This window comes from Eubalaena glacialis, chromosome 18, assembly GCF_028564815.1.
Source record: "Eubalaena glacialis isolate mEubGla1 chromosome 18, mEubGla1.1.hap2.+ XY, whole genome shotgun sequence".
Classification (NCBI taxonomy): Eukaryota; Metazoa; Chordata; class Mammalia; order Artiodactyla; family Balaenidae; genus Eubalaena; species Eubalaena glacialis.
In genome coordinates this window covers 21,393,114-21,414,668 of record NC_083733.1, presented here as the reverse complement: position 1 = coordinate 21,414,668, position 21,555 = coordinate 21,393,114, and positions in this window count along the sequence as shown.

Genomic DNA, 21,555 nt, shown 5'->3' with positions numbered 1-21,555 from the left:
TAAAGCACATACTTTTTTTTTTTAACTCATAAAGGGAGGTATGTATTTGGGAATGAGCCTCTCTCACCTGAGGATACCAGCTCAGCCAACGGGGGTCATTTCAAGGGCAGGCTAGTAAGACGGTGGTCATTTACTGGATTTGCAAAACCTTTTCCCCCTCCCAAATTCAAGCTGCACGGCAATGAAACATACCATGGCCTTTCCAAACTAAATTATTAAATAAAAGTAAATGACATGAAACTACAATTTCAAAGATGGATTCTTTCCCGGTTTATTTCTGCTCTGGTTCATTTTAATGCAGTGAGCTTTTCCCTTGATTTTAACCAGAATTCAGGATATAAAATGTTTTGAGTCCAGCATATTTCAGAGAATAAAACAACCAATGGTGAGGAGGGAGTTAAGAGGGGTTATGTGAAATTTTACTGAATGTTGTACAGGTGCCGATGAGGCAGGGTCTTCCAGCTGGTTATATTGAGGACACCCATCCTACCTACTGATCCCTGAGCCCTGTCTTCAGATTTGTGAATTTGCTGGCTTATGATATACCTCAGGCATCAGTCTTTTTAAAATCCCTCCATCCAGTGGTTCTAATGTTGATCTAGGACTGAGAACAACTGTACTAACCAATATCTTGGAAAAGGTGGGACCCAGAAATCTCTGAACATACAGTGCAGTTTGAAGTGTAACTTGTTTGCAGAATTATCTATTCAGCCAATGGCCGAGCAAATTTAGCATTACAGAGGCAAAGTCTTGAACTGGAAATCAAAGTTCTGGTTTTGATACTGAGCCATTAAACTGTTCGCATCAGAATGTCATATGGCATGTCTAGTGCCTCTTTGGGCACCTGGAAATAACTTTATAAAGAATTGGTTGGGGTTTCTCAGTGTGGCTCACCTGTATCTGAGTCATCTAGGGATAGTTCATTGAAGAAGTAAATATCTTGGACCCACCGCACACACACAGAATCAGAATTTTTAGAAATGGAGGCTTCGTGTGTACCCCACAAGTGATTCTCATCCACTTTAAAGTCTTAGCACAATTGCTGCAATCACCTTCTCATTCATTCATTCAGCAATATTTATTCAGTGCCCATTGTGTGTCAGGAATTGTACTTGGTGCTGGACATATAGACGTGAGTAAGATAGGTTTGGTTCCTTCCCTCACAGATTTTTCGATCTAGTCTTTTGCTGTTTTTCTCTTTCCTTTCCCAATTTCACAGTATGCATGTAGGTACATTTGATTTGCCTGCTTTTCGTTAGCTTTAGAGTTCTTCATACACTTGTTAGAACCCTTAGGTTTAATGGAGCTTTTGGCATGTTAAAAATGTAATTCCATTATTCACCAAATTCAAAGTGATTGGGTCTGTCAAACCCTTATTCACTCACTCTTTCACTTATAATTCACTTATTTTTTCACTTATGTATTAATCCATCCATCAGCACTGACAAAGCCTTCATAATAAGATAATAAGATAAAAAGTCATATTAATTTGTTTGATTAATTTCCAGTCAATTAAATAAATGAAATCAAGTGTGCTTTCCTCATTGTTAGATTATTACACTGGATCTGTCTGTCTTGAGTTAATATCTCTTGGATCTCATGTTACTTGACACACATCCCAGGGACCGAAATGCAAACCCCAACATGCCTTTTTATTTTGGTGAGAGTATTGTCATGGGCCCCTGATGGGAACATGCTGCTGAGAGCACCCGTTTCTAGGAAAACACAAGGTTTGCCTGCCGTCTTCGGTGTGATTGACTTGCTCCTGCTTAATGATGATTCCACCATTCCTAACGACCGGTACCCTGCCCAGCTCTGCTAAGAGTGTCAACTTCCTTGAAAATAAGGCTCAGGTTTTATTGCCACTTAGTCTCCCTAACTCCTTCAGTTAATGATATCAGTCCTAATGAGGATTAAACGGTCTGACTCTTGGCAACCAGGACTGTAAGAACCTTAATGGTGCTACAGCCATTTCATGCATGTCTTAGTTGCCAATGTTACCATTTTTGTGTTTGAGACACTTTTACAAAAGTGCAGTGTGCAATGTGGGGGGCTTTGTACAGTGAGCTTTCCATTGAGAGAGAGAGAGAGAAAGAAAGAGAGAGCTCAAAAATACTTATACTAGGTGTTTCATAGTTCACAGGGAGCTTTTACATCCATGATCTGATTCATAACAGCCAGGGGAGGAAAGTAGAATGAGGTTGGGGGTGGGGGGGAGGGGCGTGTGTTTTTCAGATAGCATGTGATTCTTGAAGGTCACATGAGAGAGAGAAATGGTAAAGCAGAAAATCCAGCTCACCTGGATCCAGGCACAGGGCTCTTTACGGCCTGGCCATTCCAAGTTTGTGGTCCATGGCTCAGCAGCCCTGGCATCACTTGGGAGCTTGCTGGGAATGGAGAATCTCAAGCCACATTCCAGATCCACTGAATCAGAATCTACATTTTAACTAACAGGATCTGCAGGCCAGTCTTATCTGAGAATGTGAGAAACACTGTGTTTAGCATATAGCACTGTTTCCTACTCTGTGCCCTTGGAATGACCACATGGCTGATACTCATCCTTGAAAACTAGTGAAAAATCCCACGTATATCTAATCCTTAAGAAATACTCTACTGTGTGGAAGATGTTTTATAAATAGAGACTCTAACTACTTTAAATATACAGTAATAGAGTTTGAGTAAATTATGGTACCTCCATACATAATTTTTGCTGCAATTGCAATGATTTAAATAAAAGGTTTTTTATAATGAGGGAAAATGCCTATGTCTAGAATAATTGAAAAAAACCCCGGATTATATAAGTACAAACAAAATCAATTTAAATGTATATAAAATAAATAGGAAAACACTCTTGAAGGAAATATACAATGACTTTAATCATTGTTCTCTTTATAAATAACTTTCATTTTAGAACAGTTTTAAATTTACCCAAATTTTGTTAAGATGGTATTGAGTTATATACCCCACACCAAGTTTCCCTTAATGTGCATTGGTATTGTACATTTGTGACAATTCATGAAGCAATATCGATACATTGTTATTAACTAAAATCCGTATTTTTCAGATTTCCTTATTTTTTTCTTACCTAATGTCTTTTATATGTCCCAGGGTCACTAAGGATACCACATTATATGTACTTATTGTTTCTCCTTAGGCTCCTCTTGGCTGTGACAGTTTTTCAGGATTTCCTTGTTTTTGATGATCTTAATATCTTTGAGAAGTCCTGTTGAGATGCTTTCAAAAATGTTCCTTAATTGAGAGTTTTCTGATATTTTTCTCATGATTACACTGGTGTTATGTGTTTGGGGGAGGAAGACTGCAGAGGCAAAGTACCATTTTTCTCACATCACATCAAGACCACAAGTTCTCAAGATGACTTATCACTGTTGGTATTAACTTTGGTCACCTGGCAGAGATACTGTTCATTAGGTTTCCCTACTCTAAAGTTATTTTTTGTGCCCTTCTTTCCAAACTGCAGTCTTTTGATGGAAGTCACTGTGCACAGACTGCAGTTAAGGAGGGGGAGTTATACTCTACCTGCTTGGGTATGGATTATCTACGTAAAAAAATTTGGAATTCTTTTGTATGGGGAGATTTGTCTGTTTTCCCACATTGATTTATTTATCGGTATCAGTATCACTATGGACTCATTGATGTTTACTTCATACTCAGAATTTTAATCCAATGTTATTTTATTTTGTTGCTCAAACTGTTTCAGCTTTGGTCATTGGGAGCTCTTTCGGTTGACCCCTGTGTCCCTTTGACATACCCCCATTATAGTTATTTATTTTTAGCACTTTCTTACTTTCTGATGCTCCTAGTGCATCTTGAATATTTATTACCCCAGTCCTAGAATAATCCATTTTACCAAGAACCCCTGTTTCCTTTCACTGGAGAATTGTATCAGAAACCAAGATCTGGGGGCTTGGTGCACTCATTGTCACTGGGGTGTCATTGCTTCTAGGCCAGCAGAACAGGGGAAAATATGCATGTTTCCTAAAACTGTGTGTATACATGTATCTATACATAGTTCTCTGTATAACTGCCTGTATCTATATTAAGCTAAGCATGAATTCTCACTGATATCTCCAGCTATAATTCATCACTGCATAGATCATTCTGGCCTCTTCCCTTTGCTTCTGTGTAACCTCCCATCCAACAGTGAGAAACCTGACTGCCATTCGCCATCATTTACTTAACTATTCAATTCACATGTATAGTGGTATGAGATCAGTAAACCCCTCCCCCATGAAAAATAGCTTTATTGATGAGAGTTACAATGCTTATGTACAGGTCCTTTTACCTTTTTCTTATAGACTCCACTCATTTTCAATTACTTAGGTCTCCCTCTTTTCTCTCCATCCCCTTCAAGTGAGGCTGTTTCATATATTTGTAAAATGGTCAGATTCTTTTATCACATTATGCATTTCATTCTAGGATCCCATGAACTCCTGAGTGATATTTAAAAAATTTACATGTGCTACGGTTCACTCTGTTCTGTAAAGTTCTCTTGGTTTTGACAAATGCATAGTGTCGTATATCCACCATTACAATATCACACAGAAGAATTTCACCACTTTAGAAGGTCTTGTTCTTCACCTACTCAACACTATCCCTTTCACCCACACCCCTGGCAACCACAGATTTTGTATTTTCTCTATGGTATTGCCTTTTACAGAATATTATATAATTGGGCTCAAACAGTGTGTAGCCCTTTCAGACTGACTTCTTTCATCTAGCAATATGTATTTAGATTCAACTCTGTATTTTTGTGGCTTGATAGTTCATTTCCTTTTAATGCTGGATAATATTACATCGTATGGATTTACCATAGTTTATTTATCCACTTATCTATTAAGGGACATATTAGTTTTGGGGAAATGGCACACACTCTAGTTCCTACTAATTTTTTTTTAATATGTGCATGAGCCATGGTTTCTTGTATCTTTACATGCCTCATAATTTTTTGTTACTGGCTGGACATTTTGAATAATATAATGTGGCAATTCTAGAATTCAGATACTCCCCCTCCAATAGTTTGTTGTAGCTGCTTTGTTGTGGATGGTGGTGGTTTGTTTTGTGATTTTCTAGACTTTTTATGTAAATTCTGTGTTACTTCTCATGTGGGCACACCGAAGTCTGTGTTCCATTTGCTTACTGGTCAGCTAGTGTTTTGACAGAGTTTCTTTAAATGCCTGGAGCCACAGAAAAGAAAAAAAAAGGAAAAGAAAGACAAAGACACATTGGCAGTCTCTGCATAGGGTCTTTGCTGGGGCACTCCTTCAGTGCTTAGACGGTCCATTTACAGCCCTGCCTCAGTCTTCACTCCCTGCTGTGCAGAGTCTGAAGGTCAGCTAGAGGTGAAAGTTTAGGTCTTCTTGGACTTTTTCTGAGCATGTTTCCAGCCCTGGACATGTGCTTGGCCTTCTCGATTACCTGATACATGAGGACATTTTTAAAAGCCCTTCCTCTCCCATGCATCTCTTTCCCCAGCCTTTTCCTTCCCAGGAATTTTGGTTTCTGCTCTCCTCCAGCAGCAGACCTTGCATTCCCACTTGCTTTTTAGTCAGAACAAGCCCAGTGCATCCTCCATATCGTTGCATCTCATCTAAGGCCACAATTCCTTCTGTGGCCAGAGCTATTCATAGTGCCTTGCCCTATCCTTCCCCATTTTCCAGTTCTGGTAGGAGTTGACAGGTGCCACATTTATTACAGTACAGACCTTCTCCTGTATCTGTTTTAGTGCAATATAAGTTATAACAGGAAAATAAACCCTGGGCAGATCATGGAGCAAGTTATCTTTTTTGTTAGTTTAACACTTAGATAAGTCCTAACCCTGTTCAGATGTTTCCCACTTGATGCCAGAAGGAAGCAACACATGCAAATATGTGACATTTTACCTGGTCCTTGAGAGGGGATAGAGACAACCACCACCACCAGCTTTCTGCTGTGCGCCACGTTCCACTGCCACCATCCCCTGTCAGCACCTGGTTAACTTGTTACCCTGCCCTCTGTGTATCTATTAATCTCGCCACCTCCATTTTAGCTTCTGCCTTCTCCACTGTCTGGCAGTGACCCCTGAAGGGAAAGGCCTCAGAGCTCCCGGTCAGGGTCTTGCTGACCTGTCTCTTTCTTGGTTGTATTGTGTTGCCCTGAGTCACTGTTTTAGTGCTGAGGTGCTTTCACCATTTTCCCCCATATAGAGCTGCTCCTAGCTAGCTCCCAAGCCACTGTATTCAGAAATGTTGACATCTTTGCTGGCCCATTTGCCTCTGCCAACATCATCATCAACGCCACTGCCTTTCTCTCCCAAAGATGGTAGTGATGTTTCCATCTCAACCTTTGGAGAAAGATAAAAATGTAGCCCCAAGAGGGACACTCCAGAAATTCCTGTCATTCCTTCTCAGTGTCTTGGCTAGTAAAGAGAGCTTGGGAATCTCCATCTTTTTATTTCCACTTGAGGGCATTTATAGTGTCCCCTAACTAGAGTCGGGTCAGGGATAGGGTAAGAAATGAGTCACTTGAGTTTCCTTTTGTGTCCTGGACCGAATCTTTACTCTTTTATTTCCACCTTGCTTAAGAGTGGAAATTTATTCAACCTCAAGTAGATTCCAGGCAAATGCTCTATTGGTGCTCTTTCCAGAGATCATGCAGCCCTATTTCTTTTAACCTCTTAAAGGCCAGCCTCTAAAAGAAAGGAAGCCATATCTGGCCCATGGGTGTGGCCTCTGAAGACAGGTATAGATTTCTCTGCATGGACTAATTATTCCTGAATTGCTGGGTTAGTGCTGATAAAATTGGCTGCAGTTTTTCTGTGATATCTTTTTGTTCACCCTTGCTTTCCAACAACCTGTTCTTCACACAGCAATTACAGTCATCTTTGCAAAATGTCAGATTACATTGCTCCCCTCCTTAAACCCCTCCACTAGCTTCCCCTTTCACTTCAAGGAAAAGGTAAAGTCTTCATCACCACCTACAAAGTCCTACATAATGTTGTCCCCATTAACTCTTTGAAATTACCTCTTGCTGTTGGTTTCTTTTTTTTAGGATGGTGAAGGGCTTTATTGTTATTTTTAATTAATTTTTATTGGAGTATAGCTGACTTACAATGTTGTGTTGGTTTCTGCTGTACAGCAAAGTGAATCAGTTATACATGTACATATATCCACTGTTTTTTTAGATTCTTTTCCCATATAGGCCGTTACATATTATTGAGTAGAGTTCTCTGTGCTCTATAGTAGGCCCTTATTAGTTATGTATTTTGTATGTAGTAGTGTGTATATGTCAATCACAATCTCCCAATGTATCCCCCACCTTCCCCTGCACTGGGTATAACCATACCTGCATTGTTTCTTATGTCCACTTCGCTCTGTGTTGCTCTTTGACCACGCTGAGTGTGCCCTTACATTAGGTGTTTCTTTCATCCAGGAATATCCTTTCTCCATTTATCTACCTAGCTCATTCCTTCACTTCCTTTAGGTCTTTCTCACATGCTTCCTTAATATAGAAGCCTTCCATTACCAATCTATATAAAATAATGACTACTACTCTCCCTACCCCCAGCCTAGCACTCTCTTTTCAGATTACCCTGATTTAACATTTTCCACAGCACTGATCATCATCTGATACGTTACATGGTTCTTTCCTTATTGAATGATGAGGTCAAGGAATTGGTCTGTTTTAATCACTGCTGGTTGCTCAGAGCCTGGAATATACTAGATACTCAATGTTTAATGGGTTTATGAATGAATGGATGAATGCAAGTATAAGTGAATTCATGTATGAATGCATGAATGGTTTCCTCCACCTGGCTCAGTACTTGATGGACAGTGCCTCAGTCTTACTCATTTCTGTACCTGCTAACACAGTGAACGCAGTAATGAGTAATGGCTGTTTGCTGAATGTCACATGGTCACCCAAACACTCTTGGGGAAAAAAAAGGAGCTATACCTATTGTCTTCCAGCTTAAGGCCTGGTGAATAACTTTCTACGTAAAAGAGAAAAAAAAAAAAAACTGGGGTTATTCAATACTCATGCTGTGCTGAAATGAGAGTGATAACACTGAAGGTGATGATCAGATGTCAGACAGGGTGTCTCTGGGCTATAAGCCTGGGTATAACCATCTTGACTCAGGGTGTTACCTCAGCATCATGGACTCAAAAACAGTGTCAGGGCACTCAAAGGTAAGTGGCTACTTGGGACTGACTTAACACTGGCCAAAATCACAAGAGGTCAAAGTAGAATTCAAAGGCCAACATATTAGTTCACAATTATGTATTTGCAGGTTATACCTTGCAAATAATTGAAATATATACATCTGTAATTCCAGGTAATCCACATCAGACTTATAAATTATTCCATTGGGAAGTGCAATTAGGGTAAAAAGCAATGAATAATAGTGAGAAATATATTCTTTAGGCATGGAGGTAGCTCTTGGACTCTCCAGAATATGGATATGTTCTATATTTAGTATCTCTTTCCTTGGACAGTTCTGAATCAACACTGATGAAGTGTCGTTCTACCGTTATTCTTCTTGGGTGCAGAAATACCCTCCTCCCTCTCCTTTATTTTAAGATAATATACTCTCTCAGATTTAATACCACCAGTGGCCAGGCTACAGGATTCTTTTGCATCCTTTCAAACCTTGGCTGAATTTCTAAGCACACCTATTCTTGCCTTTGAATTGGGATAAATCTGGTACATTAAAAAAACTGCTTCAGTGACTAATCTCATGAGTTTTGTGAGTTGACCTCTCAAAGGACAGCTAAGCCTCCTTTTTTGGGTCTCTGATCCTCGACCACACATTGCTTAGTTACCTTGAGTCTCGCCCTGAATCCATATTTCTTATAATGTCTACCAACCAACCCAATTATTTTGCAGTTCATGGATAGTTCTAGATGTGACCATTTTAATATGCTCATTAACCACCATAATGATTTCAAGATCATGTCCTGGGTTCCTGCTCAAAGTCAAGGTGTATACTCATGCCCTTCAGAAGTCCACTGCCTATGGTCCTGGTAGATTATGTCCCATACTGGGATCAGGCAAAAATCAACAGATAAAAATAACTTGAATGCTAGACCCGAACAGACCTCACTTTCTTTGGTAAATTACTCTGCCTGGGTAAATCCAGTTTCTTTTGGACCTTTGGCAATAATAGTACATTGTACTTGGATGACACTGAATCAATTTATTGAATTGTTTCCACCTTCCTGATCTTACTTCCCCCCCCCCCAAGGAAAGCTGTGATCTATATATGACTAGTGAGAAGCATCATAGTAGAGTAGGAAAAAGAACATTTGAATCAATAAGACCTGGGGGTACACATATTGCATTATCTTTTACTGATTGCATGATCTTGCTCAAGTGAGTTAGACCCTCTAAATCTTAGTTTCCTCAACTTTAGAATGGAGTGCAGACACATCTCCTTCACAGAATGGTTGGAAAGATCAAGTGAGATGATGTTTAATGTACCTGGTCCACTGCCTGGCCCCTAGTGGGTTCCCTATAGATGCTATTTTTCTCGTCCCCTCCCCCTATTTAGTGTGGCACTCATATGCAGCTGTGGGTGTCCCCTCTGGGTAGGCATCTGTGATTGCAGAATGACAAAGCATTATGTTTACAATGGAGCCAGTGCTCTAGAGGTCTGGTTGCCTACGTGGCAGACACTCTTCCCAGGACTCAGACCTGACTGCATTCCCACAGACCCCACACCCTTCACGTGTATCTGCCGCACGGCACTCACTGAAGTCTCCGGTCTTAGAGTCACATGCCTACTTCTCTGTTTTCTCATGAAACTGCCTCTCCCCTCACGCCCCCAGACAGGGAAACTGCTTTTCACTTCCCCACAGCCCACAGTGTGATACCTGGAATATAGCAGATGTTAATAAAGGGTAATTAAGTGGGAGTCGGGCCAGAATTGGCCAGCTGTTTTTGTTTGCCTTCAGACCCAGTCAGTTTTTCAGTCCTCTCTTGCCATTGTCAGTTTGTCAGTATCTCAGTCTGAGGGGTTTCTGATTCACAGACTTCTTCGGAATGCCAGGAACTATGAGTTATCTCATTTCATCCTTTTCCCTAACTCTTGGAAGTGGGCATTGTTACTGCTTCCGATTTGCAAGTGAGAAAACAGACTGCAAGGGGTGACATGCCTTATCTCCAGCCAAGTCATTCATGTGTGGTAGAACTGGGATCAAGCCTGGTCAACCTGACCCCTGTAGGGGAGGAAAAATAATACCCTTCTAGGTTCTCAGCTGAGATACTCTCCCCACCCCCACCCCCCCCATAATAAAAAGACAGATTAACAGGAGAAAAACAAACAGAAGTTTAATAACATGTATACCTCCTGGATACATGGGAGATACCCAGGAAAATTGAGCAACTCTTCCAAATGGCCCAAGCCATCACCTTAAAAACCTTCTTCAGATTAAGACAAAGGAAAGGTGTTAGTGGGGAGCCAGTTATGCGAAGTTGCCAGGAAAAGCACAGTAAACAAGGGTATGGTTGTTATGCAGATTTGAGTGGGTGTCTTTTCCATTGACAAGAGTTTCTAGAGTTTTAGTCAACCTCCTCTTCCTGGTACAGAGCAGACCTACTCTGATAAATGGAGACTTCCCGTATAAATGTAAATGTCTCTTACAAAAGGGTAACATCTGCTCAGTTTTCAGAGCTTCTCCTGTGTGGACCATTTGTTAAAAATAACCAGTTTAAGATAATCCTTAAGCCAAAGAGGCATATTTGGGGGTTGCAAATTCTGCTCCCCTTTACCATACACCTAATGGCCTTTACAGTGGGATATTACCATTGAATAAAGGCTGTCATTTATTAAGTACGTACTTCATGCCCTACACTGTACTCAGTTACACACATGCATTATCATATCTGATTCACTTGACTGTAAGGTTCTCTAACAGGCTGGGATCTTGTGTCTCTCTTGTTCTCTGTTGCATCCCCAGCACCTAAACATTGCCAGACACAGTGTAGCTGCCAATAAGTATGTGTAGAATGAATGAAACATTATGCTGCATCTGAGACAGATGCTGTTATTATCTCTGTTTTGCATCTATCAGATGAAAAACTGGAAACAGAGAGGTTAGTACCTTACTCATAGTCACATAGTTAGTAAGTAGCAGATCTGGTATTTTAGATGAAGTCTATTTTAACAAGTACTTAACCTCTGTTATCCTGCCTAAAGAAAGACAGGTAAATATTTATGAGCAAAAATAAAAGTAAACTTAGCATTATCCTTCTCCATCAGCTCTGAGTATGGTTACAAATTCTTTAGCAGGCAAAAGAAATAATGGGCCTGGTCCCTCACCTTTCTTTGTTTGTATATTGCTACTTTCAAAATCATTAAGCCTGTGACTGTTCATAGGGTAATTCTGAGCATATGACAATTGCCTCTGAGTCAAAAGCTGTATCCCAACAGCTTAAATATAACAATGGTAGGTTCTTTTCAAAGGGTACATTTTCCCTCACAGCTGCCACCTCTGCTTTCTATACAAACCTAAAAATAATGATCTTTCCATTATGGAAGCACTAGTATTGTTGCTTTCCCTCTTAGCTTATATTAGTGCTTAAGTTATACACCCCTGATCTCCAGGGGTTTAAACTTGGCCGGGAAACTTTTCCTGAGGTCAAATAGTGGAGTTAGCTCTGAGGCTTCTACTGGGGAGCCTGCAGAGCCTGGGGCAGAGTTACAGTACCCAAATTGTCTCTGATATCATTGTTTGTCAGCTACAAAAGGTTACTGATAGAGCCTTTGTGGTCAACCCCAGCACACTTGGCAATGGCAAACCCTCTCCTGTCTCTGTCTGTCCTACTCATTAAAACAAGGCACAAAGTGACCTCTCCTCACTTGGCAAGGCTGCAAAGGAAATCTTTATTCAAATGCTTAAATGGAGGATTTATTTTTAAAGGTGATTTATTTTACCCTGGTGCTGCTTTTTGGAAAAGCTCGAGAGCAACCTTGCTCTAGAGCATTCTGATTCTCGGTGGGCTAGTGGGCCACAGTGATCAGGTGAGCAAACCAAGCTGTAAGGCAGTGGGTTATGGAGTGAGTGGGAGGTGAAGGATGGAGAGTGAAGAGGTAGAAAGGAGTGTGGGATAGTGGAGCAGTGGAGAGGAGAGGGAGGAAGCCATAACTTGAAGGGTTGGAGAAAGGTATTTTGGTAATCTAGAAAGTTGTCTCCAAATGATCAGGTCACATAACGCTGAGGTCCTGGGATCTGAGAACTAGTATAGAGTAACAGTGATTTTTTTTTTTCCCCCTGCAAAATTATCAGGAAAAATAATTGATTTATTTTTCTTGTCTCCTTCCTTTTTTCTTTTTGTTTTTCCTTAAACATTTGAACCTGCCATTGCTTATCTACTGGCAGTGTATTATTGTGTTATTACACATTTAGGAAGGAAATGCCAAACATTTTGTCACTGTGGGGCTCACCAGTTTGCACACGGGAATCTTGACTTTGATGGTCAGTGAAGGTCCACCACACCTAACTCCCTGTCTGTGATCATCTCTGGAGGAATTGTTTAATTCAAGAGTCATGGCAGGATTAGCTGAGGATGATTGAACCACACTGTGGAATGAGAACCAGACACTATATAGCACACTGTTAACTGAAGCATAATTAAATTCAACTCCCTCTTCACCCTGGAATTGCTTAGAACAGAAGTCTGAAGATTGAGTTCCTGACGTTGTCCATCTTCAGAGGATTCCCTCCTGTGTATTCCGGGCAATCCTCCCATGTTAGCTGGAGCTGCAGTGGTTGACGTCTTCAATCAAGCTTTTTTTTAAGCCCCGTTTAAGGGCTCGTTTTAAAACACCTCTTTGTCAGTTACATTGCTAAGGAGTCTTTGTTTCACATGCTCTGCCGAGACGCTGCGGCCATCTAGTCGTCTTGGGAAACGTCTGTTCTCTCTTCTTTCAGTCTTAGGACTTCTTTCTCACATTGGAGAACTCTGGATTCTCTGGTCTCTGAGTTCTTCCAGCAGCAGCTCCAAAACTTTGACACAAAGAGTTATTTTGGATCCAAGCTGAAAATATATCTTATAGTGGACACATGTGTGGACACATGGCTTTTCTTTTTTTGGGGGGTGGGAGTGGGGAGGACATTAAACAGTGCAATTTATTTAGCGAACTAGAGAGAAAGTAATTCTTTACTGAGAAACATAATTTGAAAAAGGGTGGCTTAGGGTGACAGGTAATAGATGAAACTTAAGCAGAAAGAACATTGTTTTTTGCTGTGTTCCACAGAAACCAAAGAATCCATGGACATGGCTTTGCTTTTGACATATAAATAACCCTTCCAACTGCGACCTCTCAAGATATTCTTAGATTCCACCATCCATTGTCCCATGAGCTTCTAAAAAATATCCAAATAAATGCACATTAAGGAAACAAATATTATTGTAAAGATTCAGAAACTAGGCTTACTTTAGCACCTTTTTTTTTCCCCTTTGATGAATGCATTGTAGGCTAAGAGCACAATTGTGTCTTTTTTTTTTTTTTTTTTTTTTTTTTTTTTTTTAATTTTATTTATTTATTTATTTACTTATGGCTGTGTTGGGTCTTCGTTTCTGTGCGAGGGCTTTCTCCAGTTGCGGCAAGCGGGGGCCATTCTTCATTGCGGTGCGCGGGCCTCTCACTATCGCGGCCTCTCTTGTTGCGGAGCACAGGCTCCAGACGCGCAGGCTCAGTAATTGTGGCTCACAGGCCCAGTCGCTCCACGGCATGTGGGATCTTCCCGGACCAGGGCTCGAACCCGCGTCCCCTGCACTGGCAGGCAGACTCTCAACCGCTGCGCCACCAGGGAAGCCCACAATTGTGTCTTTTGCTGGGAGTATTCATAGTTTATGGGAGGGCATAACTATGGAATATGACTTGAGGTTCTACAAAGACTGCAATGAGTGCACGATTTTCTGCCTCTCGAACAGCTTTGAGAATCTTAGATTTATATATTTATATTCTATTTATGAGAATTTCAAAATTTGAATTATGTTCCTGGGTGTCCTGTTTACCTATTATAAGACCTTTGTTCTCTCTTAACTCTTTAGTTTCCTAATCTCTATGATGGGAGATACCCTCCCGATCATCCCAGCCATGGTTCTGTAATATAAGCTGCTACCTCTGTTGTTACCATCACTCCTGTTGTTACTGTTAGCTGCTGTCAGCACTGTTACTACTACTCTTGCTGCTTCTCTTTCTACTACTACAAACACTACTATAGCTACTTCATGTTTGCATACATGTTTCATTTACAAAGAGTGTTTCTCTATATTTTCTGATTTAAACTGCAAATCAGATGCAACCTCTGTCCTGGGGGAGGAGGTGAGCTCTTTCTTAAATAGAAGAAAGACCCTACATTTTCTTTTCAGCAATATGTTTATTCCTCAATCAGCTACCACCTCAAGAAACTTTCCTTTAGCTGAGTCAACCCCTACATTCCTACAGCTTGATTCATCTTGATTAAAAATAAAGTTAATTTGATTCTGTTGGATTTCTGTGTGTCCAACAGTGAGAGGATTGGCTCAGAATTCTTGGCTACTGCCACTCTAGCAAAGTACCATATTATTTTAAAACGTTGTTGTCGTTTTACCAAATCCAAATGTTTCTACCTGGAAATTGTTATATTTGAATATTTCCTCTGAGGGACAGATATAATGGGTGTTATTTGCTCTCTTGAGTATTAATGGAAATTTTCCAATGAGCCCTCCATTCATCAGATACAGATGACAGGCTTCATAAGCAAGTTTCCGTGTTGTTCTATTTCCCCAAAGTAGCCTATGCCTCAGTGTCTTTAAGAAGAAAATGACTCTCATTTCTGTTGAGATCCAGACTTATTGTAAGCAAAAGTCTGTTGTATACTAGGTGTGTTATTTAAGATCAAATAATCATTTATCACTCTAATGGATTTATTTTTTTATTTCAGCCACAGTAGTTCTGGAAATTATTAAAAAGCATCAATAACAATAATTAAACACATTTTTGGTTTGAAATGAGGATGTGTTTGGCTCATAGAATCTCAGACACATTTAAGGCCCTGTAGCTCCCTAACCCTGGCTCAAAGGAGTACACTTTTCTAAAGTTCAATATCCTTTGTCCCAAAGCAAGATTTTCATAACATTTCTCTGATTTTGGCTCTCTTTCAATACATAACAATCTCAGTTTTGTGCCAAGGAGTCAGACCATTCCTGAGACAAATAGGAGAGGTACACAATGCAGCTTTCATGCACAATTTTGAGGTCTCAATCTTCAGTGATTTTATTTATCTTCTTGTTGTGGCATAATTAATTCATGAATCTTGTGACTAGTACAACACTGACCCGTAAGCATTGAAATACTTTCAGGTGAATGAAGGCATTCCTGATACTTTGACTCCAAGGATGATGGTGCTTGAATCCCTGTTGTCCTACGGGCTTCACTTCCCACTGGCCAGCATCAATTGAACAAAACAACTGTTTTGGTTGTGTAATTTCCACATAAAATGGAGGAAAGGGAAAGGCAAACTATTCTAAGACAGAAGAGAATGACAATTATCATAGGTGGTCCTTTCACCGATCAGGAAATGGAAGAAATTAAAATTATACGAGATCCTGACTTGAAGATCAGTAGGACAAAGAAATACTTGCCTGGATACATTAGCCTGTGACCTTACCTCGGGGAAGTAGGAACCCAGTGTAGTTCCGTACCAATTTCGCTAAATGTCTCCTTTTTAGCCTGCCTCCACAAAAACTGCCATGTCACAGAGTCATTGTGAGAGAAGAGAATTACCGACTGCAGTGGATGTCACATAGAAAATGCTGGGAAAGTGTCTGCTCCCTTGCACAATTACCACACTCGGATCTGGGTGAGCACTGTCATCACTACAGATGGAAGCAGCACTCCTTTCTTTCCCTTTCGTGAGGGAGGGTGACACAGTCCTGAATGGCATTTGGCCCATGGAGCTTTTAAATTTGTGTATGAGGGAAGTTATGGCAAGAAGTGTTCGTCGATGGTCCACAGTGGGTTGAGGAGGGGGAGTAGAAAGTGAGAGACAGCACAATGAAACCATCTCACAGCTGTGAGCAAGCTCTGATTCTGGCAGGCTGTGGAAAGCTTTTCAGAAATGAAACATTTGAACTTTATGTGAACACCTGGAGTTGTCTTTGTTCGATGTGTCCCGGGGAGAAATCTCATACACACTGTTTCTTCACATGTTAGCTGAACACTGTTATCACATAAGGTTGACACAGCTCTACGGTCTACGCCAGGACTCCACCTTTGAAGATGGAGGGGATAAAGACTGTGATAGGATTATAGGTAGATGTCCCCAAGACCACACAGAATGCTGATAGCAGATTTCATTTTGGACAGGGAAATGGCAACTCCTCGTTCAGAGCTCCTGGTCCAGAGTCCTTCTGCTTCGTTCCCTATGGAAGAGTCATGTTCTTTCTCAATACGACCTTATCCCAGGACCTTCCTGGTGGCTCAGTGGTTAAGAATCCGCCTGCCAATGCAGGGGACACAGGTTCGAGCCCTGGTCCAGGATGATCCCACATGCTGTGGAGCAACTAAGCCCGTGAGCCACAACAACTGAAGCCTGTGTGCCTAGAGCCCGTGCTCTGCAACAAGAGAAGCTACCGCAACGAGAAGCCCGCGCAGCGCAACAAAGAGTAGCCCCCGCTCGCTGCAACTAGGGAAAGTCCGCATGCAGCAACGAAGACCCAACGCAGCCAAAAGTAAATAAATAAATAAATAAATAAATAAATTTAAAAAAATAAGCCCTTTTATAAAAAATAATAATAATAATAATAAGCCCTTGTCCTTTCCCTGCCCGGTGAGCACTGCATTCCTGGCCCCCTTTGGTACTTATCTCATTTAATGATCACAAGCATCATTCTCCCTCACACACTTCTCTCTCTTCTTAAAAAAATGTCAGATAAGACTATAGAGGTTCTGGAGTCCCTAATATCTTTAGAGTCAGATTTGGAGTGAAAAGCATGTAAAATAGTACAAAACGAACATGCATAATGATAAGGGAATAAAGGAATTGGGAAAGAATTTTCCAGGTAGGAACTCCGTGCACGCGCGCGTGTATGTGTGACTTACCTGAGTGGCGTCAAGTCAAGGCGTGAACATCAAAGTGACCACATCTAAAATATCATTCTTGGATTTCCCTCCCCAAGCTCCTCAGTTTAGTAAATGACCCTGCAATCCACCCATTTGCTCTGCCCAGAAATGTGTGAGTCTTGCACCCTTGCATTCCATTTATCAACAAGCCCCCATGAGCTCTGCCTCCCCAAATGTGTCCCATTTTTGTCCATATCTCATCACCTCCCTTCTACCACTTTATCCCAAGGCACTACTGTCTCGTGTGGATTGCTACAAAAAACACCTAACTAGTCTCCCATTCATTCTTGCCTCCCTGCAGTTGGCTCTGTATGAAGCAGCCAGCCTCTCCCAGAGTCCTTCCTTGACTCTCCTTTATAAAATAGCACGTCATCGCTCTCCAGTGCCTTCACTAGCTTTATTTGTTTTCTTAGCCCTTACTGTCACTTGGCACTATTCATTTTTCTACTTCTTTATTATCCCTCACCTCCACTAGAATGAAGGTCCCTTGAAGACAGACTTTATCTTTTTTGTTCAAGATGGTATCCCTGGAGTTTATGATAGTTCTGACACTCAATACTAGGTACTCAGTAAACATTTAACAAGTAAATAAATGAATGGATATGAACATTTTTGTGTGGTCGCCACACAGAGAATTTTAATGTTTTATCATGGTCCAAACATATTTTATGATATATTTGATATTTTAATCTGTGCATTTTAGAAATGATAATATTAATTATAATAATTAAAAATAAATCTGGCAATAGTATCCTTTTTCTGGTTGGAATGAGAGATTTGCTCTTTAGTTTTTGGCCAAATAGACCCCAGCAGATAAGAGTTTTTGAGGCCACTTGAGCTTCTCTGAGTTATGTTTTTGGTTTTTTTCCCCTGAAAATTGCAGATCCATGTTGAAACCTGAATCTTTTTACATTTGAAAGGATCAAAATGTTGATAACTTACTAGCTTACAAGTAATATTTCCATGTTTTAAATATGCTATTTTAATATCATTTTCTTTGTGACTGAGTGAGGGAGAGAAAACACAGGGTACTTGTTAGGAGACAAAGCTCTGAGACCATCTGCTAGAAATAGGGACTCTCTGTTTTTAAAAATTTTATTATTTTTTTAACTGAAGTTTAGTTGATTTACAATGTTGTGCCAGTCTCTGCTGTACAGCAAAGTGACTCAGTTATACACGTATAGACATTCTTTTTTTATATGCTTTTCCATTATGGTTTATCACAGGCTATTGAATATTGTTCCCTGTGCTATACAGTAGGACTTTGTTGTTTATCCATCCTGCATACACTAGGTTACATCTGCTAATTCCACACTCCCAGTCCTTCCCTCCCCCACCCACCCGGAACTGTCTCTCCATCTCCCTGGATGCAGCTTTCTCATTTGTAAGTTGGGGGCTTTATGGCTGGGGCTTTCAGGAAATATCAGTCTATATTATTTTCATATGTGGTGTTTTGGGAGGAAAGTCTACCTAATTCTTATCAGTGTCTGTCTCTGAAGGGCCCATTTCTGACTGCAGCTTCTCAAACAGATAGACCAAAATCAATCAGTCACCAATCAGTCAGTCAAACAAACAAACAAACAAACAGAAAACCATTCCTCTGACCAGTTGGTGTCTGGGTTTTCCCCAGTCCATGTCTCTGCCTCTCAGGAAGCATTGAGTGAGGGCACGGGGCTGCAGGTCCATGAAGTTCTCTGCAGCAAGCCAGGAACTTCCAGAGCTGAATTCAGAGCAAGCTTGTTGACTTAAGAGGATTGTCCTGTGTCCTGAGATTCTCATTCTCCTCTGCCAGCTGGATGGGTATGCAACAGCAAACATGAGGAGAGCAGGGAGACCCAGGAGGAATTTTTACAGTGGACCTGAAACTGTGGGGATGAATGAGGTGATGCATGGAAGTGAAGAGGCAAAGGACAGACTGTAGGTTATCTTATATTTAAAGGGTGGTAGAAAAAGAGGAGTAAAAAAGAGGACCCTGAAATGGGTTGGAAATAGCATTGGAGTTGGAAGGAAAAGACCAAGTAGAATGAAAATGTCTACTCTGGCCTCCAGACCACTATCACATCTGCTTGGTTTTCTCCACCTGTGCTGAACCTTAACCTCTTGGGTTGTCCCCTGTCTTTTTCTCAGTCACTTCCTTGGCCATGGCACCCACTGACACAGTGACTCATGTTTCAGCCTTGCTGTCCCTTGGGCAAACACTGCTCATGATTCCTAGCACTATACACAAAATCCCAAAGCCATCATGTGCTCTTATAATTATTTCTCATATAAAATACACCCTCTAAATTGGTGTTTCTCCATGTGTAGTCTGTAGTCTGTAGACAGAATCCCCTGAGATGCTTTTTTTTTTTAAAACAGCTTTATTGGAGTATAATTGCTTTACAGTGTTATGTTAGTATCCCCATATCCCCCCTCTCTTGTGTCTCCCTCCCACCCTCCTTATCCCACCCCTCGAGGTGGTCGCAAAGCACCGAACTGATCTCCCTGTGCCATGCAGCTGCTTCCCGCTAGCTATCTGTTTTACATTTGGTAGTATATATATGTCAGTACTACTCTCTCACTTCATCGCAGCTTACCCTTCCCCCTCCCCGTGTCCTCAAGTCCATTCTCTACGTCTGCATCTTTATTCCTGTCCTGCCCCTAGGTTCATCAGAACCATTTTTTTTTTCTTAGATTCCATATATATGTGTTAGCATACGGTATTTGTTTTCCTCTTTCTGACTTACTTCACTCTGTATGACAGACTCTAGGTCCGTCCACCTCACTACAAATAACTCAATTTCGTTTCTTTTTATGGCTGAGTAATATTCTATTGTATATACGTGCCACATCTTCTTTATCCATTCATCTGTCAATGGACACTTAGGTTGCTTCCATGTCCTGGCTATTGTAAATAGAGCTGCAGTGAACATTGTGGTACATGACTCTTTTTGAATTATGGTTTTCTCAGGGTATATGCCGAGCAGTGGGATTGCTGGGTCACTTGGTAGTTCTATTTTTAGTTTTTTAAGGAACCTCCATGCTGTTCTCCATAGTGGCTGTATCAATTTACATTCCCACCAACAGTGCAAGAGGGTTCCCTTTTCTCCACACCCTCTCCAGCATTTGTTGTTTGTAGATTTTTTGACGATGGCCATTCTGACCAGTGTGAGGTGATACCTCATTGTAGTTTTGATTTGCATTTCATGTGCATCACACATGAAAGTGATGTTGAGCATCCTTTCATGTGTTTGTTGGCAATCTGTATATCTTCTTTGGACAAATGTCTATATAGGTCTTCTGCCCATTTTTGGATTGGGTTGGTTTTTTTTTTGGTATTGAGCTGCATGAGCTGCTTGTATATTTTGGAGATTAATCCTTTGTCAGTTGCATTGTTTGCGAATATTTTCTCCCATTCTGAGGGCTGTCTTTTCGTCTTTTTTATAGTTTCCTTTGCTGTGCAAAAGCTTTTAAGTTTCATCAGGTCCCATTTATTTATTTTTGTTTTTATTTCCGTTTCTCTAGGAGGTGGGTCAAAAATGATCTTGCTGTGATTTATGTCATAGAGTGTTCTGCCTAAGTTTTCCTCTAAGAGTTTTATACTGTCTGGACTTACATTTAGGTCTTTAATCCATTTTGAGTTTATTTTTGTGTATGGTGTTAGGAAGTGTTCTAATTTCATTCTTTTACATGTAGCTGTCCAGTTTTCCCAGCACCACTTACTGAAGAGGCTGTCTTTTCTCCATTTATACTCTTGCCTCCTTTATCAAAGATAAGGTGACCATATGTGTGTGGGTTTATCTCTGGGCTTTCTATCCTATTCCATTGATCTATATTTCTGTTTTTGTGCCAGCACGATACTGTCTTGATGACTGTAGCTTTGTAGTATAGTGTGAAGTCAGGGAGCCTGATTCCTCCAGCTCCATTTTTCTTTCTCAAGATTGTTTTGGCTATTCGGGGTCTTTTGTGTTTCCATACAAATTGTGCAGTTTTTTGTTCTAGTTCTGTGAAAAAATGCCATTGGTAGTTTGATAGGGATTGCATTGAATCTGTAGCTGGCTTTGAGTAGTATAGTCATTTTCACAATGTTGATTCTTCCAATCCAAGAACATGGTATATCTCTCCATCTGTTTATATCATCTTTAGTTTCTTTCATCAGTGTCTTATAGTTTTCTGCATACGGTCTTTTGTCTCCTTAGGTAGGTTTATTTCTAGGTATTTTATTCTTTTTGTTGCAGTGGTAAATGGGAGTGTTTCCTAATTTCTGTTTCAGATTTTTCATCATTACTGTATAGGAATGCAAGAGATTTCTGTGCATTAATTTTGTATCCTGCTACTCTACCAAATTCAATGATTAGCTCTAGTAGTTTTCTGGTAGCATCTTTAGGATTCTCTATGTATAGTATCATGTCATCTGCAAACAGTGACAGCTTTACTTTTTCTTTTCCAATTTGGATTCCTTTTATTTC